The following is a 27,266-nucleotide window of genomic DNA, read 5'->3' as shown; positions in this document are numbered from 1 at the left end:
TACTGACATCTCTCACATAAGCTAAATACGTGTCACACCTCTTCTCAATCATTCGTTAAGCCTTAAGGAAAGAAATAACTCTATTGAGAGTGTGATCTAAAGTACTCCTCCACTCAACACGTGGTACACCTGGCAAATCTAGAGTCACGATTTTGGCGTGTCAATCAAGAATAGCATAATGGGACGACAACCAGTCCATGCCCAAGATAATATCAAAATCTACCATGCTGAGTAACAATAAATCAGCTCTGGTCTCAAAACCACTAAAAGCAACCAAACATGACCGATAAACATGGTCTATAACAAGAGAATCTCCCATAGGAGTAGAAACACAAAGCAAAATAAGAAGACATACAAGAGTAAGTGGAGTCTGGATCGAATAGAACCGATGCATCTCTATGACAGACCAGTATAATACCTATGATGATAAAATCAGAGGCAACAGCCTCAGTACGGGCAGGAAGGGCATAGTATCAAGCCTGGCCTCCCCCTCTAGGGTGACCTCTACCTCCCCGACCTCCCCCTTTAGCTGGCTGAGTAGGTGGGGTAGCAACTGGTGCTGTGATCATAGCCTGAGAACTCTGCGAGGTACGCTATGGCTGAGAAGTCTGTGGAGGTGCACTCCTCCCAAGTCTAGGGCAATACCTAACCACATGATGTATGTCGCCACACTCAAAACAATCTCGCGGAGACATGGCAGTGGAATCTGTGTGGTACGGGTACTCTGAGACCCCTGAACACCTAAAACACCGTGTGAAGCCTGAGATGCAAACTGAGCTGGCTGACCCACAAAACCTCTACCATGTTGTACTCTTCCTCCAACATAAGGACCAATGGGTCTCTCTAGTCTACAAGGTCTCCTCGCTTCCCTATACTCTCTCTCTTGACCTCATCGGTCCTCTCTCTCCTGGACCCACCTATCCTTTACACGGAGAGAGGTCCCCACCACCCGCTGAATTGGGACCACAAGCTGTGTCACCATGGTACCTGGAACCTGACCAATGAGAACTCGCTGCTCTGGAGTGGGGGTGGCATAATTCTAGGTCCCTTTCCCGATCTGTAAAGTAGTTGGTACAACCTAAATTAATCCCACCTGAACCAATGTACCAAACAGGCTTAGGAACTGTGTTAAGGTCTCCTGAAGTGCTGGAGTAGTAGTAGCAGTAGGCATGTCAGGTGCCTGGACTCCGGCTGGAACTGCTGGTGGTACCTCGGTGGCAGCTCGCGCAGGTGCTCTGGCTGCACCACATGCGCGTCCTCGGCCTCTACCCCGACCCTGGCCTTTAACGGCTGTAGTAGGGGGCACGAGTGAGTGATCACCTCGGGTAGCGCATGTCCTCACCATCTGTGAGAGAATGGAAGACAGAGGTTTTGGATTGTTATGTCAAAAATCTCGCATGACAAGGAAATCAAATAAAGTATAATTTCCCTAACGTTTACATAGCCTCTCGTAGATAAGTATAGACATCTCCGTACCGATTCACGAGACTCTAATAAACTGACTTGTGATTCATGACTCCTATGAACCTAGAGCTCTGATACCAACTGGTCACGACCCCGGTTCACCCTCCGTGAACCATCGTGATGGCACCTAGTCTCTACGACTAGGTAAGCCTAACAATGCGGACAATGAACCAATTTGCGAAAGAAATAATAAAAATGAAATAGTGAAATAAAATAGTGTTTAAAAGTGTCGCTCGGCATACACAACAACAACTCTCGAAATTTGAATACTTTTCCTAAAACCCGGAATCTCATGATCACAAGCCTTTGAATGTCTACAAGCATCTAACTCCAGAATATCTAACAAAGAAAAGGAAAATACATAAGGGCTAATGCTAAAAAGGGGAGTAAAAAGGGACTCTTCGGTCTGCGGATGCGACAGATATATCTCGGAGTCTCTACAAGCACCTCGTCTCAAGTGTGATGAGTCTAAGTGGAGGTACCTGGATCTGCACATGAAAATCATGCATAGAAAGGGAATGAGTACACCACAACAGTACTCAGTAAGTGCCAAGCCTAACCTCGATCGGGTGGTGATGAGGAAGGTCCGGGCCCTACTGAGATTAAAAGAAATATAAGGTGCGACAGTATAAGATAAAGCAATGCAGTTGAAAGATAACAATAATAATCAATACGGGATAATACGGATAAATACAACTGAAATAGAAATAGAACAATCACCAGGAATACCACTCTTCTCAAAGATAATAACCGGGGATCTCTCAGTATCCCGAGGATCTCTTGGTACCCTCAATACATGCCATGGATCTCTTGGTATCCCGAGGATCTCTTGTTATCCTCAATATATGTTAGGGATCTCTTGGTATCCAGAGGATCTCTTGGTATCCTCAATATACGTGCTAAGGATCTCTCAGTATCCCGCACCTCAACTTAAATCATAAATACGTACAGTGGATCTCCCGGAATGTCGTCCCATAGTCCCAAAGTAAAACACACGGCAACAACACAAGGAATACTCAATTAAGATAAATTTCGTACCAAGTAAAACAGGTAATTCTAACATAACATGCTTCACATATTATAATTACGGCAGTTAAGCAATAAAGCAATTAAGAAAATTAAACATGCTTTTCTAGACTAACAGCAGATTTAAATTTCAAGTAGAGTAAGCAAGAAAGGAAAACACAATTAAAGCTACTTAAGTGAAAATAGGATTTTCAACAATTAGAACAAGTATGCACTCATCACCTCACGTACAAGGCATTTCAATTACCACAATACCAAATCCCAAGGGGAATGTCCCCCACACACGGTTAGGCAAGCCACTTACCTCGAACCAGCTCAAAATCAACCTGAAACCACGCTCTTGCCACGGGTACTCGACTCCAAATGGCCCAAATCTATTCAATTCAATTTCATAATGTAAATAACACTTCAAGTAACTGATTCTACAAATAAATTCTTAGCTAATACGCGAAACTGGGTAAAATGACCAAAATGCCCTTCGGGACCACATCTTGGAATCGAGTGAAATTTACATTTTTACAATCCTCATACTCTTACGAGTCTATACATAACAAGAACACTGAAATCGAAGTTCAATTGACCCCTCAAGTACCCATTTTAAGGTCTCTTAATTACCCATTTTTCCCAAATTTTTTACCATTAATTAGACCTTTAATCGCATATAAATGAGTTATGAAGTCAAGAATGTTACCTCCAAGTGATTCCCCTTTTATTTCCTCAAAAATCACCCACAAAGCTTCAATCTCGTTCAAAAATGGTGGGAAAATGTAGAAGGGTCGCGGATGGGCTATTTAATTACTGCCCAGATATCCCTTCTTCGCGAACGCGGAAGGTCCCTCGCGTTCGCGAAGTACAAATTTGCTTGGGTCCATATTCCTTCAACGCGAACACGATACATAGGTCACGAACGCGATGCAAAGCCTCTTCCTCCTACGCGAACGCGTAGGTATAAAACCTCCCAGCTTCACAAATGCGAGAGACTCTTCGCGAACACGAAGCACAAAAACTCCCCCTGCGAGAGACTCTTGCTGTAGTTTTTCTGCAATTCCAACAAGTTCCAAAATGCCCCGTTGAGCATCTAAAACACACTCGAGGCCCCCCGGTACCTCAACCAAACATGCCAACCAATCCTAAAACATCATTCAAACTTGTTCCAATCTTTAGAACGATCAAAACACCAATTTAGCATCGGATTCAAGCCTAAGAACTTCAAAAACTCTAAAAAATATGCTTTCGATCAAAAAATCCATCAACATTGTCAGAATGATCTGAAATTTTGCAAACATGTCACATTCAACACTACAGAGCTATTCCAACTTCCGAAATTCCATTCCGACCCTCGAATCAAAATCTCACTATCGATCCGAAAACTTCAAAAATTCAATTTTCGGCATTCCAAGCCTAAATTAGCTATGGACCTTCAAAACGCAAACCGAACACGCTCCTAAACCTGAAATAACCCAACGGAGCTAACGGAACCATCAGAATTCCATTTCAAGGTTGTCTTCACTCTGTTCCGACTACGATCAAATTTCTAGAACTTAAGCTCTCATTTAGGGACTAAGTGTCCCAAAACTCTCTGAAACTCAAAATAATTCCTCCCGGCAACTCACAATAGCATAAACAAACACGGGGAAAGCAGTTAATAGGGGATCAGCCAGGTCGTTACACTCTCTTGCAGCCAAATCTATATTATCATCATCAACTCCAACCATAGTTTCTTTGGTTGAAGACTACCTAACCTCTTCTAACTTCTCGGTGATATTTCTTTCCTTTCTCAGCTGATGCAATTATTTTTCTATCTCTGGCTCGTATGGTAGCACTTCTTTTACAGAAGCTCGAGTCATGCACCAATCTGAACATGTAACCTGCACACAGCCAAAGAAAACAAAACGTAAAAAGAGAAAATAGAAATAAAAAGAAAAGAAAAAAAATTCTTGAATTAGTAATACGAACTATTTCAAACACTATTGATTGTCAATCCCCGGCAACATCGGCAAAATTTGACGAACATAAAACACAACTTAAAATTATGCTAGCTAATAAAAGATAGTATATTATAATATCGTATCCACAGGGATTGGACGTAAATAGTATTTTCGTAGTTTATAGTATGATTGCTATCCAAGATGATCAACAATTGAGAATTATATAATTTCTAACTAAAATTACCTAAGTCTCTAAACTATTGACTAGTGACAATCGAAGCAAGGAATATGCAAAGAAAGATATCAATGGGAGAGGATATGGTTTTGATTGGATAGGTGCAAGATAATTGTTTGGGATCTAACTCTAAATAATTCACTTCAAATGTTCAAGTGAGACTCTCGAATTCACTCAATTATTAGTTCAAACATTTATTAGAACTCCTCTCTCGATTAAGTCTCAACCTCGCAAGATTAACAAATTTATTCTTGGTGAATAAATGCAAGAATGTGTAGTGGATTGGTCTTTAGGAGAACCTCTCTTGATTATCCTCCTAACTAGGTTTAATTAATGATTCATATAGCCTCTTTTGATTACTAAGAAGAATTAGTGAACTCCACCAACAATATAATGCAAAGATATTACAAGTTATGTCTCTCTCGAATACATAAACAACTGAATATAGATGCAACAATTAAATCATACAAAGACTCTTTAATACATCAAACTAGAGTGATAATCAACAAAAAAATATCAATACACCAAATCCATCAAACCCTAAAGGTAATGACTCCATACACATGGAATAATTCATCACAAATATGTTTAAAGTATAGAAAAACATAAAACGATCCAAATCGTGCCTTGAGTGGGGACTGAATGATGAGTTCCTTGTGCTTTTTCTTCTCCAACTCCTCCTTAGACTCCTTAGGGTTATGATGTGTCAAAATTCCATAAGATAACATATTTCCATGTATTTATACCAAGTAGGATCGGGCCTAGACGAAATTACCCTTTCCTAGCCTAAACTCTGGAAGAAATACACAAGCACGTCGCATGGAGCAACACGCCATCCCACGTGCTAGTAGGGATCTTCAGGAAGCTCAAAAATTCAACAAGCAGAAAAAATACACAATTGCGTCGCACTATGCCTCACACCCTGTGTCTCACTAGTGCAAATTTCTCAAAGTATAGCTCAAATCTTGCGTTTTGACTTCCAGACATGGTCCTCGACCTCCGAACACGATCCTGGCTTAATCCCTTGGGCGTGTACTCATATTTCAAATCTCCAAATAGCTTGAAACAGCTCCACAACATCTAAATTGCTCGAAATGACTCCTACAAAGCATAAAACACACAATAAGTGCAAAACGCTACCAGTTAAAGCTCAACACAAAGAAAGTGCTATGAATTAGAGTGCAATTAGAGACTAAAATTCGTAATTAGAGCCTACCATCAATGGACACTTGACATACAGACATAGAGATGCATTTTTCTCAAGTTGTACGGTATCACGTCATTCATGACTTCTCATACACATTGACATGTAGGCATGGAGATGTACTTTCCTTATGCCATCTAATAATTAAACACTTACTTGTTGAAAGATATTGGGAAAAAAACACAATTTTACAAACATACTCATATTTTGATGATTTCGGTAAAAGATTTGGGTTTTACTGTTAAACTTGAAAAGCATGCCTATTTTTCGAAACTGTGAACGAGCTGAGTATTATATCTTTGATTTATTACTTGTATTGCTTTAGTTATATTGTTATGAGTTGTTCCGAGCTATCGGTTAGGTTTGATACTTATTGAGTATATGGGGTCGGTTGTACACATACTACACTTCTGCATCTTGCGTGTAGATGTTGGATGTTGATGTTGTTGTGTATGCGGGAGCTAGATTTGAAGATTTACTTACGTTTCAGTCATAGCTGCCTCTTGGTCTTTGTAGCTTTAGTATTTAAAATATTTTCATGTAAAATTTGAACATACGATGTATTTTATTTCATACCAGCTTTGCAAATTCTAAATCATAGAAGCTCATGATTTGTACTTCTAGTTCTTGGAAAATGTATAAAGATTCATCTATTTTATTAGTTACTTGTCTCAATAAATCTCATTAAATTGTATAGTTGTTAATTGGCTTACCTAGCGGGCTGGGTTAGGCGTCATCACGACTAGTTGGATTTTGGGTTGTGATAAGTTGGTATCAGAGCTCTAGGTTTATAGGTTCTACGAGTCATGAGCAAGTATCTAGTAGATTCTTGCGGATCGGTATGATGACGTCCATACCTATTTTTGAGAGGCTACAGGGCATTCAAGATAAACTTCCCATCTTTCTTTCTTTATCGTGTGGCATTGATTCAGCTTGAAGCATATCTCTTTGAATTCCTTCCACTTGCTCATATGTGTACGTGAGCGCTTGGTATCAGTTGTGCATTTACAGCTTGTGATTCTATGGATGAGGTACGAGATGTGTTTCTAGTGTTTGGTGATGTGCCAGTTTGGAGTACTTGAGGCCAGGTTTAGACTGCAGCTTAGGCTCAGTAATTTCAGCTGTGTGAGTATATGCTTTTTGACTTACATATCCGATAGTGTCCCTATGAGTGGGATTTCTGGCTTGATAAGTGGTTGGATGGCTATATGATGAGTATGATGTGACGGTAGGATATTTTTAAATAGTTTGAATGTGATGAGAAGAGTTTGCTTGAGATGTAAAAAGGACCATTGGGTGCTTGATTTCTGTCTTGATGTTACGTATAGTCTTGAGTTATAAGTGTATTGAAGGATCTTTCATGTTGTTTAATTGTGTAACGAATTAGATTCACATGTCTTATTGATGAGTTCAGACTAAGGAAGATTAAGTGATTGTGTAGTAGTTGTGGTTGTGAAAGGGTATAGGGAGATGTCAGTTTGAGGCTAAGCATGTGGGTTATAACCTGTAGGCTAATCTACGTATGTGTGATCCTTATGATGCTGTGTGAAGGCTTTCGTTTCTACCAGTGGGTTATATTTGTGTGATTTGAGTTAGGATCAGTTGTAATAGTTGACCTGACCATCACGAGGATAAATGAGAACTTAGTAGATTATTTTAGGTACTATATGGTTTGTGCTATAAGAGTTTATGAAGGATTTAGTTGAATCTCACTACGGTATTATGGCAGTTATAAAGTATGAGCATTCTGAGCTATTGAGCGTTTTGATCTATGGCTTTGAGCCAAGTGGGGGAGTCTACTGTCGACGGTTTGATTGCATGGTTACATGATGTGTTGGTTTCAGTTTGAGGCAAACTTTTGAATCAGTTATGACTTGCTGAGGTTGAGATCGAGGATGACTTGAGTAAAGGAATTTCTAGATATAGGTTATGTTACACTTTATGGGTATGTAGGAATCATGGAATGATTGAGTTGTTATTCTGGAAGATGTAGTGCGTATGGAGTAGGAATTTGTTTGGTTCTGTTAAGCGGGGTGACTTATTTGGGTATTGTCGTGTTAATAAGGCACAGTTTGTTTGGTCCGTTTGGGCGGTGCAATTGAGATTTGATTAAAGTGGACGACTCTCGAGAAGGTTCTAATAGATGCAAGATTTATGTATAGCAATTGAGAACCTATTCGGATTTGTATATGGTCAGAATCTGAGATTTGTGTAGGATGGTATCGGGACTCGCGGTATTTGTGTATCACTATGGATTCTACATTTTAGTATCATAAAGGTAAAGGAAATAGTATTAGGTTCACATAAGGTCTCTTCAGAGTAGGTGTCTCAGTTGTGGTACTTTTGGGATGTTTAACAAGAAATACGGCGTCTTATGGGCCTTAGGGCAATGTGGTTTTATCTAAGGACCTCTTGTGGTGAGTTTTGGGTAAGGATCGTGGTGTTCTGGCAGGGAGTAGTGTAAACTTAAGGTTAATTTGAAAGGAAATCAGAGAGGTAGGGCAACTTGGTAGTGGGTTGGATCAGCACGGTAATGGATATGATCCGTTCTTTGGGTACTTATAATGTGGTGAGTCTCTATAGGTATTTTTGGGTAATACTCTTAGGTTTTTGGGACCTTTGTGGCTTGGTAGAGTGAGAGAGATTCAGTTCTGATGATTTGGTTATGTGCAAATGGATTTCTAAGAGTTCTCGATGGTTTCTACCACGGTTTGAGACGGATATTTCCTACCAGCATGAGGAGCATGTTGCATATTCCTCTTGGATGGGATCAAGTGGCAGATTTCTGACTGATCAGGTTTGTATTCTGTTGGTGACTCGGAGTTGATTATGAGATTCACGTACTTTTCATATAATGGCATGATAGATGCAGTGCGTTGTGTGGGATTGAGATTTTCATGTGCAAGTTCACGATTCAGTTTCAAAAGGAAAGTCATGAGTTTATGCAGCACAGATGATTGCACATGTTGGCACCATTTGGTATTGCTTAAGAAGGGTGCGCGTTTCAGAAGGCGCACTGTGTTTTGACTTACAGATGCTTTGTTGGTATTGCGGTACTCGCCTAGTTGATCGACTGCTGATGTTCATAATTGAATTGGTTGCCGGATTTTGTGATTTTTACCGAGTTACGAGGTGTGGGCCCGGATTTGACGTTTTTGTTGACTTTGGGCTTTTAATTAAATATTCAACCTTTATCATTTGGAATTCTTTCCTTTGGCATTATTTGATATTCTTCAGTTGCTTGGTGCTGAGGGTATGAACCCCTGATTGTTTGGTATCTAACTCTAAATAATTCACTTCAAATGTTCAAGTGAGGCTCTCGAATTCACTCAATTATTAGTTCAAATGTTTAGTATATACCTCTCTCTCGATTAAGTCTCAACCTCGCAAGATTAACCAATTTAATCTTGGTGAATATATGCAAGACTGTGTAGTAGATTGGTCTTTAGGAGAAACTCTCTCGATTATCCTCCTAACTAGGTTTAATTAATGATTCATATAGCCTATTTTGATTACTAAGAAGAATTAATGAACTCCACCAACAATATAATGCAAAGATATTACAAGTTATGCCTCTCTCGAATACATAAACAAGTGAATGTAGATGCAACAATTAAATCATATAAAGACTCTTTAATACAGAAAACTAGAGTTATAATCCACAAAAAAAATATCAATACACCAAATCCATCAAACCCTAAAGGTAATTACTCCATACACATGGAATAATTCATCACAAATATGTTTAAAGTATAGAAAAACATAAAACGATCCAAACTTGTGCCTTGAGTGGGGACTGAATGATGAGTTCCTAGTGCTTTTTCTTCTCCAATTCCTCATTAGCCTCCTTAGTGTTAAGATGTGTCAAAATTCCAGAAGATAACATATTTTCATGTATTTATACCAAGTAGGATCGGGCCTAGATGAAATTACCCTTTCCTAGCCTAAACTCTGGAAGAAATACACAAGCACGTCGCATGGAGCGACGCGCCATCCCACGTGCTAGTGGATATCTTCAGGAAGCTCAACAATTCAACAAGCAGAAAAAATACACTGTTGCGTCACACTATGCCTCGCACGTTGTGTCTCACTAGTGCAAATTTCTCAAAGTATAGCTCAAATCTTGCGTTTTGAATTCCAGACATGGTCCTCGACCCCCGAACATGATCCTGGCTTAATCCCTAGGGTATTTACTCAGACTTCACAGCTCCAAATAGATTGAAACAGCTCCACAACATCTATATTGCTCGAAATGACTCCTACAAAGCATAAAACACACAATAAGTGCAAAACGCTACCAGTTAAAGCTCAACACAGAGAAAGTGTTGTGAATTAGAGTGTAATTAGAGACTAAAATTCGTAATTAGAGCCTACCATCAATGCACACTTGACATACAGGCATAAAGATGCATTTTTCTCAAGTTGTACAGTATCACGTCATTCATGACTTCTCATACACATTGACATGTAGGCATGGAGATGTACTTTCCTCATGCCAACTAATAATGAACATTTACTTGTTGAAAGATATTGGGAAAAAATCACAATTTTACAAACTTACTCATATTTTGATGATTTCGGTAAAAGATTTGGGTTTTACTGTTAAACTTGAAAAGCATGCCTATTTTTCGGAACTGTGAACGAGCTGAGTATTATATCTTTGATTTATTACTTGTATTGCTTTAGTTATATTGTTATGAGTTGTTCCGAGCTATCGGTTAAGTTTGATACTTATTGAGTATATGGGGTCGGTTGTACACATACTACACTTCTGCATCTTGCGTGTAGATGTTGGATGTTGATGTTGTTGTGTATGAGGGAGCTAGATTTGAAGATTTACTTGTGTTTCAGTCATAGCTGCCTCTTGGTCTTTGTAGCTTTAGTATTTAAAATATTTTCATGTAAAATTTGAACATACGATGTATTTTATTTCATACCAGCTTTGCAAATTCTAAATCATAGAAGCTCATGATTTGTACTTCTAGTTCTTGGAAAATGTATAAAGATTCATCTATTTTATTAGTTACTTGTCTCAATAAATCTCATTAAATTGGATAGTTGTTAATTGGCTTACCTAGCGGGCTGGGTCAGGCGTTATCACGACTAGTTGGATTTTGGGTTGTGATAAGTTGGTATCAGAGCTCTAGGTTTATAGGTTCTACGAGTCATGAGCAAGTGTCTAGTAGATTCTTGCGGATCGGTATGATGACGTCCATACCTATTTTTGAGAGGCTACAGGGCATTTAGGATAAACTTCCCATCTTTATTTCTTTATCGTGTGGCATTGATTCAGCTTGAAGCATAACTCTTTGAATTCCTTCCACTTGCTCATATGTGTACGTGAGTGCTCGGTATCAGTTGTACATTGACGGTTTGTGATTCTATGGATGAGGTACGAGATGTGTTTCCAGTGTTTGGTAATGTTCTAGTTTGGAGTACTTGAGGCCAGGTTTAGACTGCAGCTTAGGCTGAGTAATTTCAGCTGTGTGTGTATATGCTTTTTGACTTACATATCCGATAGTGTCCCTATGAGTGGGATTTCTGGCTTGATAAGTGGTTGGATGGCTATATGATGAGTATGATGTGACGGTAGGATATCTTCAAATAGTTTGAATGTGATGAGAAGAGTTTGCTTGAGATGTGAAAAAGATCATTGGGTGCTTGATTTCTGTCTTGATGTTACGTATAGTCTTGAGTTATGAGTGTATTGAAGGATATTTCATGTTGTTTAATTGTGTAACAAATTAGATTCTCATGTCTTATTGATGAGTTCTGACTCAGGAAGATTAAGTGATTGTGTAGTAGTTGTGGTTGTGAAAGGGTATAGGGAGATGTCAGTTTGAGGCTAAGCATGTGGGTTATAACCTGTAGGCTAATCTACGTATGTGTGATCCTTATGATGCTGTGTGAAGGCTTTCTTTTCTACCAGTGGGTTATATTTGTGTGATTTGAGTTAGGATCAGTTGTAATAGTTGACTTGACCATCACGAGGATAAATGAGAACTTAGCAGATTATTTGAGGTACTATATGGTTTGTGCTATAAAAGCTTATGAAAAATTTAGTTGAATCTTACTGCGGTATTATGGTAGTTATAGAGATGGGATTGTGAGTTATTAAGCATTTTGATCTATGGTTTTAAGCCAAGTGGGGGAGTCTACTGTCAACGATTTGATTGCATGTTTACATGTTGTATTGGTTTCAGTTTGAGGCAAACTTTTGAATTAGTTATAACTTGCTGAGGTTGAGATCGAGTATGACTTGAGTAAAGGAATTTCTAGATATGGGTTATGTTACACTTTATGGGTATATAGGAATCATGGAATGATTGAGTTGTTATTATGGAATATGTAGTTCGCATGGAGTAGGAATTTGATCGGTTCTGTTAAGCGGGGTGACTTATTTGGGTATTGTCGTGTTAATGAGCGACAATTTGTTTGGTCCGTTTGGGCGGTGCAATTGAGATTTGAGTAAAGTGGACGACTCTCAAGAAGGTTCTAATAGATGCAAGATTTATATATAGCAATTGAGAACTTATTCGGATTTGTATATGGTCAGAATCTGAAATTTGTGTTGGATGGTATCGGTACTCGCGGTATTTGTGTATCACTATGGATTCTACATTTTAGTATCAGAAAAGTAAAGAAAACAGTATTAGGTTCACATAAGGTCTCTTCAGAGTAGGTGTCTCGGTTGTGGTACTTTTGGGATGTTTAATAGGAAATACGGCGGCTTATGGGCCTTAAGGCAATGTGGTTTTTATGTAAGGATCTCTTGTGGTGAGTTTTGGGTAAGGATCGTGGTGTTCTGGCAGGGAGTAGTGTCAACTTGAGGTTAATTCGGAAGGAACTCGGAGAGGTAGGACAACTTGGTAGTGGGTTGGATCAGCACGGTAATGGATATCATTCAATCTTTGGGTACTTGTAATGTGGTGAGTCTCTATAAGTGTTTTAGGGCAATACTCTTAGGTTTTTGCGACCTGCGTGGCTTGGTAGTGTTAGAGAGATGCAGTTCTGATGATTTGGTTATGTGCAAATTGATTTCGGAGAGTTCTCGATGGTTTTAACCACGGTTTGAGACGGATATTTCCTACCTGCGTGAGGAGCATGTTGTGTATTGTGATTTTCTCTTAGATGGGATCAAGTGGCAGGTTTCTGACTGATCAGGTTTGTATTCTGTTGGTGAGTCAGAGTTGATTATGAGATTCACGTACTTTTCATATAATGGCATGATAGATGCAGTGCGTTGTGTGAGATTGAGATTTTCATGTGCAAGGTCACGATTCAGTTTCAAAGGAAAGTCATGAGTTTATGCAGCACAGACGATTTGCACATGTTGGCACCATTTGGTATTGCTTAAGAAGGGTGCGCATTTTAGAAGGCGCACTGTGTTTGACTTACAGATGCTTTAATGGTATTGAGGTACTCGCCTAGTTGATCAACTGCTGATGTTCATAATTGAATTGGTTGCCGGATTTTGTGATTTTTACCGAGTTACGAGGTGCGGGCCCGGATTTGATGTTTTTGGAGACTTTGGGCTTTTAAATAAATATTGAACCTTTATCGTTTGAAATTTTTTCCTTTGGCATTATTTGATGTTCTTCGGTTGCTTGGTGCTGAGGCATGAACCCCTAATTGTTTGGGATCGAACTCTAAATAATTCACTTCAAATGTTCAAGTGAGACTCTCGAATTCACTCAATTAATAGTTCAAACATTTAGTAGAAACTCCTCTCTCGCTTAAGTCTCAACCTCGCAAGATTAACCAATTTAATCTTGGTGAATATATGCAAGAATGTGTAGTGGATTGGTCTTTAGGAGAACCTCTCTCGATTATCCTCCTAACTAGGTTTAATTAATGATTCATATAGCCTCTTTTGATTACTAAGAAGAATTAATGAACTCCACCAACAATAATGCAAAGATATTACAAGTTTTGCCTCTCTCGAATACATAAACAAGTGAATATAGATGCAACAATTAAATTATACAAAGACTCTTTAATACATAAAACTAGAGTTATAATCCACAAACAAATATCAATACACCAAATCCATCAAACCCTAAAGGTAATTACTCCATACACATGGAACAATTCATCACAAATATGTTTAAAGTACAGAAAAACATAAAACGATCAAAACTCGTGCCTTGAGTGGGGACCGAATGATGAGTTCCTTGTGCTTTTTCTTCTATAACTCCTCCTTAGCCTCCTTAGGGTTAAGATGTGTCAAAATCCCAGAAAATAACATCTTTCCATGTATTTATACCAAGTAGGATCGGGCCTAGACGTAAACTCTGGAAGAAATACACAAGCACGTCGCATGGAGCGACGCGCCATCCCACGTGCTAGTGGAGATCTTCAGAAAGCACAACAATTCAACAAGTAGAAAAAATACACTGTTGTGTCGCACTATGCCTTGCACCTTGTGTCTCACTAGTGCAAATATCTAAATATAGCTCAAATCTTGCGTTTTAACTTCCAGACATGGTCCTCGACCCCCGAACACGATCCTGGCTTAATCCAGTGGGCATTACTTAGACTTCAAATCTCCAAATAGCTTGAAACATCTCCACAACACCTACATTGCTCGAAATGACTCCTACAAAGCATAAAACACACAATAAGTGCAAAACGCTACCAGTTAAAGCTCAACACAAAGAAAGTGCTGAATTAGAGTGCAATTAGAGACTAAAATTCGTAATTAGAGCCTACCATCAATGGACACTTGACATACAGACATAGAGATGCATTTTTCTCAAGTTGTACGGTATCACGTCATTCATGACTTCTCATACACATTGACATGTAGGCATGGAGATGTACTTTCCTTATGCCATCTAATAATGAAACACTTTCTTGTTGAAAGATATTGGGAAAAAATCACAATTTTACAAACATACTCATATTTTGATGATATCGGTAAAAGATTTGGGTTTTACTGTTAAACTTGAAAAGCATGCCTATTTTTCGGAACTGTGAACGAGCTGAGTATTATATCTTTGATTTATTACTTGTATTGCTTTAGTTATATTGTTATGAGTTGTTCCGAGCTATCGGTTAGGTTTGATACTTATTGAGTATATGGGGTCGGTTGTACACGTACTACACTTCTGCATCTTGCGTGTAGATATTGGATGTTGATGTTGTTGTGTATGCGGGAGCTAGATTTGAAGATTTTCTTGCGTTTCAGTCATAGCTGCCTCTTGGTCTTGGTAGCTTTAGTATTTAAAATATTTTCATGTAAAATTTGAACATACGATGTATTTTATTTCATACCAGCTTTGCAAATTCTAAATCATAGAAGCTCATGATTTGTACTTCTAGTTCTTGGAAAATGTATAAAGATTCATCTATTTTATTAGTTACTTGTCTCAATAAATCTCATTAAATTGGATAGTTGTTAATTGGCTTACCTAGCGGGCTGGGTTAGGCGTCATCACAACTAGTTGGATTTTGGATTGTGATAAGTTGGTATCAGAGCTCTAGGTTTATAGGTTCTACGAGTCATGAGCAAGTGTCTAGTAGATTCTTGCGGATCGGTATGATGACGTTCATACCTATTTTTGAGAGGCTACAGGGCATTCAGGATAAACTTCCCATCTTTCTTTCTTTATCGTGTGGCATTGATTCAGCTTGAAGCATAACTCTTTGAATTCCTTCCACTTACTCATATGTGTACGTGAGCGCTTGGTATCAGTTGTGCATTTACAGCTTGTGATTCTATGGATGAGGTACGAGATGTGTTTCTAGTGTTTGGTGATGTGCCAGTTTGGAGTACTTGAGGCCAGGTTTAGACTGCAGCTTAGGCTCAGTAATTTCAGCTGTGTGAGTATATGCTTTTTGACTTACATATCCGATAGTGTCCCTATGAGTGGGATTTCTGGCTTGATAAGTGGTTGGATGGCTATATGATGAGTATGATGTGACGGTAGGATATTTTTAAATAGTTTGAATGTGATGAGAAGAGTTACCTTGAGATGTAGAAAGGACCATTGGGTGATTGATTTCTGTCTTGATGTTACGTATAGTCTTGAGTTATGAGTGTACTGAAGGATCTTTCATGTTGTTTAATTGTGTAACGAATTAGATTTAGATGTCTTATTGATGAGTTCAGACTCAGGAAGATTAAGTGATTGTGTAGTAGTTATGGTTGTGAAAAGGTATAGGGAGATGTCAGTTCGAGGCTAAGCATGTGGGTTATAACCTGTAGGCTAATCTACGTATGTGTGATCCTTATGATGCTGTGTGAAAGCTTTCGTTTCTACCAGTGGGTTATATTTGTGCGATTTGAGTTAGGATCAGTTGTAATAGTTGACCTGACCATCATGAGGATAAATGAGAACTTAGCAGATTATTTGAGGTACTATATGGTTTATCCTATAAGAGTTTATGAAGGATTTAGTTGAATCTCACTACGGTATTATGGCAGTTATAGAGTATGAGCATTGTGAGTTATTGAGCATTTTGATCTATGGCTTTGAGCCAAGTGGGGGAGTCTACTGTCGACGGTTTGATTGCATGGTTACATGATGTATTGGTTTCAGTTTGAGGCAAACTTTTGAATCAGTTATGACTTGCTGAGGTTGAGATCGAGGATGACTTGAGTAAAGGAATTTCTAGATATAGGTTATGTTACACTTTATGGGTATATAGGAATCATGGAATGATTGAGTTGTTATTCTGGAAGATGTAGTGCGTATGGAGTAGGAATTTGTTCTGTTCTGTTAAGCGGGGTGACTTATTTAGGTATTGTCGTGTTAATGAGGCACAGTTTGTTTGGTCCGTTTGGGCGGTGCAATTGAGATTTGAGTAAAGTGGACAACTCTCGAGAAGGTTCTAATAGATGCAAGATTTATGTATAGCAATTGAGAACTTATTCGGATTTGTATATGGTCAGAATCCGAGATTTGTGTCGGATGGTATCGGGACTCGCGGTATTTGTGTATCACTATGGATTCTACATTTTAGTATCAGAAAGGTAAAGGAAATAGTATTAGGTTCACATAAGATCTCTTCAGAGTAGGTGTCTCGGTTGTGGTACTTTTGGGATGTTTAACAAGAAATACGGGGGCTTATGGGCCTTAGGGCAATGTGGTTTTATCTAAGGACATCTTGTAGTGAGTTTTGGATAAGGATCGTGGTGTTCTGGCAGGGAGTAGTGTAAACTTAAGGTTAATTTGAAAGGAACTCAGAGAGGTAGGGCAACTTGGTAGTGGGTTGGATTAGCACGGTAATGGATATGATCCGTTCTTTGGGTACTTATAATGTGGTGAGTCTCTATAGGTATTTTGGGGCAATACTCTTAGATTTTTGCGATCTACGTGGCTTGGTAAAGTTAGAGAGATTCAGTTCTGATGATTTGGTTATGTGCAAATGGATATCGGAGAGTTCTCGATGGTTTCTACTACGGTTTGAGACGGATATTTCCTACCAGCGTGAGGAGCATATTACGTATTGGGATTTTCTCTTGTATGGGATCAAGTGGCAGGTTTCTGACAGATCAGGTTTGTATTCTATTGGTGACTAAGAGTTGATTATGAGATTCATGTACTTTGCATATAATGGCATGATAGATGCAATGCGTTATGTGGGATTGAGATATTCATGTGCAAGGTCATGATTCAGTTTCAAAAGGAAAGTCATGAGGTTATGCAGCACAGATGATTGCACATGTTGGCACCATTTGATATTGCTTAAGAAGGGCACGCATTTCAGAAGGCGCATTGTGTTTTGACTTACAGATGCTTTATTGCTATTGCGGTACTTGCCTAGTTGATCAACTGTTGATGTTCATTTTTTTCTATGTGGCATGGAAGAATTTTAGAAATATTTCTCGTGGGGATGATTATGTTGAGAGATGTGTTAGTCATTCGAGTGGAGCAGTTGAGATCGACTATGCTGATTCGTGTGTTTTATATTCCTCAGAAGCAGATTATTTTGGGGTTGCGGATTGTGAAGATGTGGCCAAAGTTGGCTAGATGGTAGTATGTGTTAGGGTTAGATCATTGTGGACTTTTGGAGGACTATTTATTTATTTGGGATGACCGGAGTTGATTTTGGAACCCATTGGTAGGCCCAATGAGGATGTGTATTCTACACCAGGTTAGATTTTTTGACTCAGAACTATTCGTGTTGAGGGGTGTGGCATTCAGTTAGAGTTGAACTTGTTAGTGTTCGAATATGATCTATGTGTTACTTTTCTATGTAATGAGAGGTTATAATTTGTTGGTTATGTGAACGAATGATGCGATTCTGTTTGGGTCTTGTAGCGGAATTTGAGCGAGATAGTTATTAGGGTGTTGAATAGTGGATTGCGCATTGGTTATGGTCTTTATGGACAGTGGTATATTGTGTTCTTTGCTTCTCCATGGTTATGGTCGTGCACTTGTGTACTTAGTGTCGAATTGCTTATGGTTGTTAATTTTGAGCATTGGGGGCTCGAGGTGTTTCGTATGGATCGGTGTTTAGATGGGTCACGTATTGCAACTGGTTATGATAGGATATGATCCTTTGTGATAAATTCATGTGTTTTGGTTCTACAGTGTGATAGGTCCTTGGCATTGCATTGTGGTGGTATTTTTGGGTGCATTTGAATTTTTGCTTAACGGTGCACAGATTGCACAATTTGTGATTATAGGTAATATTGGTGTGGCGTGTCAGCAGAGTAGCTTGTATTTGATGAGATGGATTCCTTGGGCCTGTAGTGATTTCTATCGAATTTGTTTATGGTATGTTGGGATGATAATATCGGAAGTCAGCTTACAATTTGGGCAATGATTCTAGTTATGCGAGAGAGCTCTGTGACTTGTTGATCTGATGAGTTGTTATGAGTTTATACGTGTTTCTTTAATCATCGGTAGTGTACGAAGGTTTTAGAGGGTGCTTTTGTTTCATATGAGGTTTGTTACCAGTACCGGGTATGTTTTGAGCAGCTACTATGGTCAAAAGTTATTGTTGTGAGCATTTGAGCTATGTGGTATATCATACAATTACATCTTGGGTTATGGATATGACTTGATACAGCTTGTAAGACTTACACAGTGTGTAGATGCGAGATTTGGGTCTTGTAAGGAATTCCGGATGTTGGAAATTGGGTTCTAAGGCTTACTGACTAAGGTTAAGTAATGATATTCAGTTATGATGTGTTTTCAGGCTTACAGGGACTGGGGTGTTGTGGGATCACCCCCGCGTATATGCGTGGTAAGGTTACACGATGATTTGACGGCTTGGGAATAACTCTTGGAAAGTTTGAGGACGAACGTATGTTTAATTGGGGGAGAATATAACGACCCAGTCAGTCGTTTTGAGCATTTGTACTTTGCTCGGTGGTTTGAAGGCATGAGCAGCTCCGTATGATGTATATTAACTTGTGTGTATCGCCGGTTTTGGTTTTCAGGTGTTTCGCAATTGATTTGGAAGAATGAATTTCGTGATTGAAGCTTTAGAGTTGGAAGAGTTGACCAAGTTTGACTTTTTAGTATTTGACCTCCGATTGGAGTTTTGATGGTTCCCTTAGTTTCGGATGGTTATTTTGGACTCGATCGTATGCCCAAATTTGCATTTGGCTATTTCTAGAAGGCTTCGACACTAATCGGCAAAAGTTGGAAATTTTAAGGTTTGAAAAATTCATAAGTTTTACTGAGAGTTTACTTTGAGGATATCGGATTCAAATTATGGTTCCATGAATGAAAATAGCTTCGTTATGTCATTAAGGACTTGTGTGCAAAATTTGAGTTCATTCCGAGTTGATTTGATATGTTGGGTTAGAGTTTTAGAAGTTGAAGGCTCAAAAGTTATTAAGTTTGATTTGAGATACGATTCGTCGTTTCGATGTTGTTATGTATGATTTGAGGTCTCGAGTAGGTTCGTGTTATTTTATGGGACTTTTTGGAATGTTCGGACGGGGTTCCGAGGGGCTTGGGCATGTTTCGAATTGATTATGGGCCAATTTTCTTCATGTTTTCATTGTTGGTTGCTGCTGGTATCTGGTGCCTCAACTGTCCTTTGTGACTGCGAAGATTGGCATGCAATGGCGTAGAGGAAATCTGGAGCGGGGCATTTTCTTCATCGCGGTCACGATTGTATGGCCGTGTTTGCGTAGAGTTAGGATGGCCTACATCGCGTTTGTGTCTGCTTCTACGCGTTCGCGTAGTGTTTGGGGCTGAACTAGGCAGAATACTGGTTATCTTTTCACATTTGCGAGGTTGTTTTCACGTACGCGTGGCTTTGTCAGTCTTGTGTATCGCATTCGCGAATCTGATAATGCGATCGCGTAGTGCATTTTCAGGAACAGTGCTTTTTCTTCTTCGCGATCGTGATGGTATTTTCGCGATAGCGAATCATTGATTCGCCTAGTGCTTATAATGTACTCTATTTCGGGGGTTTTAGCCATTTTTTCATATTTGGAGCTATGGAGCTCGGATTGAGATGACTTTTAAAGCGATTTTTACCATACATATTGGGGTAAATGTTTCTGTACTCGTTTTTTTATTTTATTTCATGAATTTATATTTGTTTTTGGCATTTGATCGAGGATTTCAAGACAGAAATTGGGGGGTTTGGTCTAAAGTTTCATAAAGTAAATTTTTGAGCTTTGAACGTTGATTCGGTCAGATTTGAGTGAAACTAGTGTGGTTGGACTCGTAATTGAATTGGTTGCCAGATTTTGAGATTTTTACCAAGTTACAAGGTGCGGGCCCGGATTTGATGTTTTTGTTGACTTTGGGCTTTTAATTAAATATTCTACCTTTATCATTTGGAATTCTTTCCTTTGGCATTATTTGATGTTCTTCAGTTGCTTTTGGCTAGTTTTGAGCCGTCCAGAGGTCGATACGCGTGGGATGCATTTTTGGAGCATCGTTTCGCTTACTTGGTGTTGGATTTTGTTTGTTCGAGATAAGTAACACTTCTAAACTTGGTGTTGAGGGTATGAACCTCTGAATATATGTGATATGTGTTTGGTGTTGAGATGGCGCACATGCTAGGTGACGGGCGTGTAGGTGTGCACCGTGTAAATTGTGACTCGATTATTTCTATGTTACTGTGTAGTTAACTAATCTTATTTGCATCTATGATATCTGTACGTGCTAGAGTAATTGAGTTGTGATCTATGTTAGAAACCATATTTATGCTCTATGCTTATCCTATTGTGACCCACTGAGGTCATTTATGTTGTTGAATTATTTTCTTACATTGCAATTACATACTCAGTCATATGCATTCATTTGCATATCATATCTCAGTCTTTGTTACCATTTATTGATACATCACATCATTTTTGGGCTGATTTTCATGATGTTGTGAGCCTGAGAAACTGGAGAGATTGCTGACTGTATGAGGTCGAGGGCCTGATTGTGAGGATATTGATGGGATCGAGCTGCACGCCGAAGCAGGTATTATTGATTCATGATAGGATCGGGCTTCACACTCCAACATGTATTATTGATTCATGCCATGATTGGCTTATTATAGCGCTTGGGCTGGATCTGCTCCTCCGAAGACTGCATATCCCCAGTGAGTGCAGGTACCTACTGAGTGCGAGTGCTAGTACCGAGAGTGAGTGCCAAGTGACTATGAGGACTGGGTGAATTGATACTATGAGAGTATGCATATGGTTTTATTACTGTGTTGCATTGCATTCGACATGCACACTTGACATACAATCATAGAGATTTCATGACTTCTCATACACATTAACATGTAGGCATAGAGATGTACTTTCCTCATGTCATCTGATAATGAAATATTTACTTGTTGAAAGATTTGGGGACAAAATCACAGTTTTACAAACTTCCTCATATTTTGGTGATATCGGTAAAACATTTGGGTTTTATTGTTATACTTGAAAAGCATACCTATTTTTTCGGAACTGTGAAGGAGCTGAGTATTATATCTTTGAGTTATTACTTGTACCGCTTTAGTTGTATTGTTATGAATTGTTCATGGCTATTGGCGTTGGACTCTGACCCTTGTCCAAGCTCGTCACCACTTTCAACCTAAGGTTAGGTTTATTACTTATTGAGCACATGAGGTCGATTGTACTCATACTATACTTCTGCACCTTGCGTGCAAATGTTGGATGCTAATGCTATTATGTATGGCGGGAATTGGATTTGAAGATGCACCTACGTTTTCCGGTCATAGCTGACTCTTGATCTTGGTAGCTTTAGTATTTAAAATATGTTAATGTATATTTTAAAACAGACGAATTATTTTATTTTATACCAACTTTGTAAATTCAAAATCATAGAAGCTCATGATTTGTTCTACCAGTCCTTGGAAAATGTATAAAGGTTGAGTTGTTTTATAATTTGCTTATCTCAATAAATCTCATTAAATTGAATAGTTGTTAATTCGCTTAATTAGAGGGTTGAGTTAAGCGCCATCACGACTAGTTAGATTTTGGATCATGACACTACTGGTGCCATGTGATACAATAGAATAAAGATGGGTTGAGTGCCCGGCACCAAATCAATACCAAAATCAATATCCATGTCGGGTGGCATGCCTCGGTATGCTGGGAACACATCTGGAAACTCCCTCACTACAGAAACTGACTCAACAGTAGGAGTATTAGTATTAATATTGTGTAACACTCCATAAATTCGGATTAGTTCTGGATGTGTTAAATGAGTATTAATGTGACCTTTTAGATATGTGAAGTCCTATTAGGATGAGTATGGGTGGAAACAATTATTTTAGAATCAAGACCGAGAGTGAGGTGCATGAAATTTGATAGAATCGACCAAGTTTATGGGAGGTCCTTCTTACAGCCTTAGACAGTGTAAGTCCATGAAAACTCATAGCCTTAGACAGTGTAAGGCCATGAAAACTCACAGCCTTAGAAGGTATAAGGCACTGTCCATGGCTTTAACCTTAGCGCCCCTAACAATGCAAGGGCATGTTGTTTTGGCGCCTCTAATGGTGTCCCGCGCCAATGAGCTACTTTTATTTCCTTCTCAAGTTTTGGGATGTGTACACTTATTTCCCTACATCGTACCCCACACCCCTAAACGAAAACTTACTCTAGAAAGGACAGCTCCCAAGTATCCAATTTACCCAAGGTCCTCCATCATCCAAGGTAAGTTCTAATGATGATTCTAAGTTAATTTCAAATCTCCAACACCTTATTAACTTGGGTAAATCCTTCAAATTATTAGATATTCGATCGAGACACCATGATTGAGTAAAGAAACCCTAGAACTCGAATTCAAGAGGATTGAACTTCAAAAAGGTAATGCTTCTACTCCCTAGTCATTTATAACTATTAAGTGATGAGTTTTGGGAGAATAGAAAATGCATTTGATGAAGAGAACCATATGAACTATACTATGGTTTTGGGTTGTTGACTTATGATTGTTGTAAATATTTGGGTGATGAGAAATGTTGTTAGTTACATAAATTTGGGATTGTAGAATCACCTATAAGTAGTAGAATGAGAAATTGGTGAAGGATCATCACCTAGCATGTACATCACCTCAACAGCAAACACATATCACGTATATTCAGGGGTTCATACCCCAGTACCAAGTTTAGAAGTGTTACTGTCACACCTCCTCTTTACCTCCCGATGGGGTATATAAGGGAGTCTTTCCAATTTAATGACATTAATCGAAATGGGATTATTTTATTTATTTCAGAGTCGCCACTTGGAATAGTTTATTTGGTGTCCCAAGTCACCGGTTTATTTTAAAATCCCAAATTGAGGAAATTTTGACTTTACTTTAAAAGCCTGCGAACCAGAAATTCTAAATAAGAAATTCTGTTAACCCGGGAGAAGGTGTTAGGCATTCCCGGATTCCGTGGTTCTAGCACGGTCGCTTAAACTATTAATATTGGCTTATTATCTGATTTATTACATATTTTAAACCTATTGTACATTTTTAACTTTTTAAACCGCTTTTAATTATTTTAAACAGCTTTTTAGGATTTATGGAATTATTTCTTGAACAAGTTACGATTGTCGTACACTTGTCGTTTTGGAACACACCGCAAACCACGCTACATGAAATGCACTCGCGATTCGCGACATGTTTATTTTATTATTTTTCAAAGTTGTTATGATCGGATCGAATAAAATGCACACCCGATTTTGGGAATTAGATATCGTAACTATGTCACGGGAACCATACCCATAGTCATGATGATTTAATTTCGCGCCTAAAGCAAGCTACAATTGTTGAAAGTATTTTTTTTTTACACTAGTTAGTATTAATGTGAGGGCCATGGGTTATGGACATTGTCGTGAATGACACACCTCAATTTATTTTAAAAAATTTGACTCAACTAAAGCAAACTACGGATGTTCATGTTTAAAACTAATTTGAAATTAGGTATCACAACTACGTCATGGGAGTCGTGCCCGTAATTGTGATGATCTAATTACATGCCCAAATCAAGCTACTATATTTATGATTGTTTTCCTAATTTTCAGAAATCTTTGGGTAAGCCGGTTCCTAAGATTTGGAACTAGCAGATAATGCATTCGAAAGAGCAACGAAGAAAAACTCACAGATTAGTAGCTTTTGGATCTCATACATCGCAAATCAAGCAAACGCTACAGTACATATATGATCCACAATCTATATAGCTTTTTCCTTTCAAGATCAAATGAGCATAATCTTTGGGAAGAACCACAGGCTAGTAGAACTAAACTCTAATGTCAGAGAGCAAAACACATTGAGCACATTGTGTAAAGGTTGCCTTTACAGTGGCAAAGATTTCAACTTTGAATCTCTCAAAATCACTTGTGGGGCATGTTTATCTATCTCATTTAAGCTGATGACACGATAATTAGATCGAGTTCAATGCAGCTTAACTAGAATTTCACCTATCTACACCTGTTCAGATTCTAATTGATTCGTAGCAAGGAATTACAAAAGTAATGAATTATAAACAAATGGCTTACATAATCATGAGAAAAAATAAAATGGGATCAATTTTTGAATAACTTACAAAATCAATAATCACTGACAGATCAAAAATCGAATGCCTTCATCAAATTATGGACCAAACTCTCACAGTAAACCATGAAGGCAAAAGAAGCGAACAAGCATATAACTTAAAATACCCATTTGAACATAAATCTACTTCAACAACTACGAATAGAAAATCTTTTAATTGCAAATATTCTGGAATCTTTCAAACACATGAGAAATTAGACATAAAACAACGGGTAATTCGATTTTTTCATTTCATATTCAAAGGAAGATTTCGGGCAAATGTGTACATACCTAAGCAGCCAAAATTAACTGAAGAAAAACCACAAACAAGCTTCTGAAATATGAGAGGAGATCCAGCAACATGAAAACAGCAACTTTCAACAACATCCAGCAACTCTAATCGGCAGAAAAACAACGAGCCTTCATTGAAATCTCCATTTTTCTTTTGTTTTTCGAAGCTCTTTTTTTCAGATTTGATTTTGAAATTTAAAATGGTCCTCTCTTTTTCCAGACCTGTATAGGTGTATATGAGTGTGTGTGGGTGAAGGCGATATATGAGAGTGAAGAAGACGGAGAAAAAGAAGGGACAACGGCCAGCTCTTCTATGGAGAGAGAGGTTTGTGAGTTGCTGCTGATTTTTCCATTTTCTGCCCTCCCTTGTGCCGCTGCTGCGTTTCTTTTTTGGAGGAGAGGGTAATCTGATGTTGGTCTCATTGTTTTCGTGTTCTAGCAGCTAGGTCTCTCACTCTTGTGAAGAAGGAGAGCTAGAAACGGCTCTCATGCTCTCTAGGTGAAGGGTCTTCTGATTTTCTAGGTCTCAGATGCGCGTTCTTTTTGTCTATGGGAGGGGATCTCTATTAGGTCTAAAATCTGATTGTTCGATTTTTAGGTTCTTTAGGTCTAGGTTTTTAGTAAAAGGGGAGGGGTTTTGGGAGGAATTTAACTTGTTTTGGGCCTCTTGAGTCTTGGCCCAATTCAAAAATAAGACGACTTTCTTTTTCTCTTTTGTTCTTTTTTCTATGATTTTAAAAAATCTAATTGAATTAATTAAATAAGCTAAATAAAACCATAAATTAGGATCTACCTTAAATTATTTTGTAAAGTTAATCTTACTTATTTTTACTAATTTAACACTAATTAATTTAAAATAAAAGTTAAAATGTGGACATGACTATTGTAGTAATTTTTTGTGATTTTTGTTTAATGAATGCAACTAAATTATGAAATTAAATTCCTAAATGCAAATTAAATCTAAGATGACATGAAATTAAAACATGATAATTTTTTATGATTTTTCTATGATTTTAAAATATTAAAAATGCATGAAATGCAACTAAATAAAGAAAACTTCGAAAATCCATTAAAAATTATTTTGGTCTATTTTTTAGGAGTTATTTTCATGTAGGGAAAAAATTAGGTGCTCAGAGCTGCCCTTCTTTGCTCAGAAACATGAAGAGTTTTCGGGCAAAGATAAAGTGAGCAATTACGAGCAATTTTTGCCCGTTTTAAACTCCATTTGGAAGCATTTTTAAAATGTTTGACAGAACCTTGCTTCAGAGGTTCCTTACATATCCTTGGCTATAAAGGAATCAGGTCTGTATAGTTCTGAAAATTTTGGTAGCTGAGACTACCGAATAGCTGTGATTTCACTATTGTTGTTGCTGTTTCTGCTTGCTGAGCTCCTTATCACACCAAAATAAAAAATGAAAAACTAAACTAGCTAAGCATATCAACTATGAGTTACAAGATTCCTATCTATAAACCTTCTAAAGATTTATCTTGAGTATTGTCTGGTTCTTCCTACAGACTCTGATCTGAATCTTGATGCTCGTCTGCTGCAACCGCTGATTCATTCTTCTTCAGCTTTTCGGATCAAGGCGGGACATGCAAAGCTTGTGACTTCAATCATATCTTGAGCAGTCCGCATCTTTTCTCTGCTTCTACACTTAGAACTCACTTCTTTTCTTGTTTTTCTTTCTTTTATTTGAATCGAGACTTCTTCTTTTGGTCGCCTCGAAACTTGTGCCTCAAGATAAAAAACTTCTCAGACACCAAAACAAACAAACGAACGAAACTTTTTGCCCTAGTTTTCACTAGGAAAATTCCGTGAGTTATTGTAACAAAGATCTAAACTACTTTTTATTGAAAGCAATAAAATCAGGATTGTGTATCCATGAGAAAAAGAGATTAGAGAGTGGAGAACCTATATCTAAAATGAAATCAAATCGGAGGCCTTAAGTTGGGAAAAATACCAGGTTATGCTGGAAAAATGACCGGGTTATGCCGAAAAGGGTCTTCGGGTTATGCCGGGGAGGTCCATGGGTTATGCGGGGAAAGTCATCGAGTTATGCCAAAAAAGGTCCACGGGCTATGCCGGGAAGTCATCGGGTTATACCGTAAAAGGTCCTCGGGTTATGCCGGGGAGGGTCATCGGGTTATGACGGAAAAGGTCCTCGGCTTATACCTGG

General features: G+C 38.4%; 1 long non-coding RNA gene across 1 annotated transcript; it reads right to left on the bottom strand.

Moving 5' to 3' along the window:
- Window positions 1–13,821: 13,821 nt before the first annotated feature.
- LOC142182709 (uncharacterized) lies at window positions 13,822–25,693 on the bottom strand. Its single transcript, XR_012711682.1, has 2 exons — window positions 25,090–25,693; window positions 13,822–14,456 (listed from the first exon to the last, which is right to left on the bottom strand). It is a non-coding gene; the product is annotated as an uncharacterized LOC142182709 (long non-coding RNA).
- Between the last annotated feature and the right edge of the window lie 1,573 nt (window positions 25,694–27,266).

This window comes from Nicotiana tabacum, chromosome 7 (genome assembly GCF_000715075.1).
Source record: "Nicotiana tabacum cultivar K326 chromosome 7, ASM71507v2, whole genome shotgun sequence".
Taxonomy (NCBI): Eukaryota; Viridiplantae; Streptophyta; class Magnoliopsida; order Solanales; family Solanaceae; genus Nicotiana; species Nicotiana tabacum.
The sequence above is the reverse complement of the archived record's forward strand: the minus strand, read 5'-3'. Positions and strand labels throughout refer to the sequence as shown.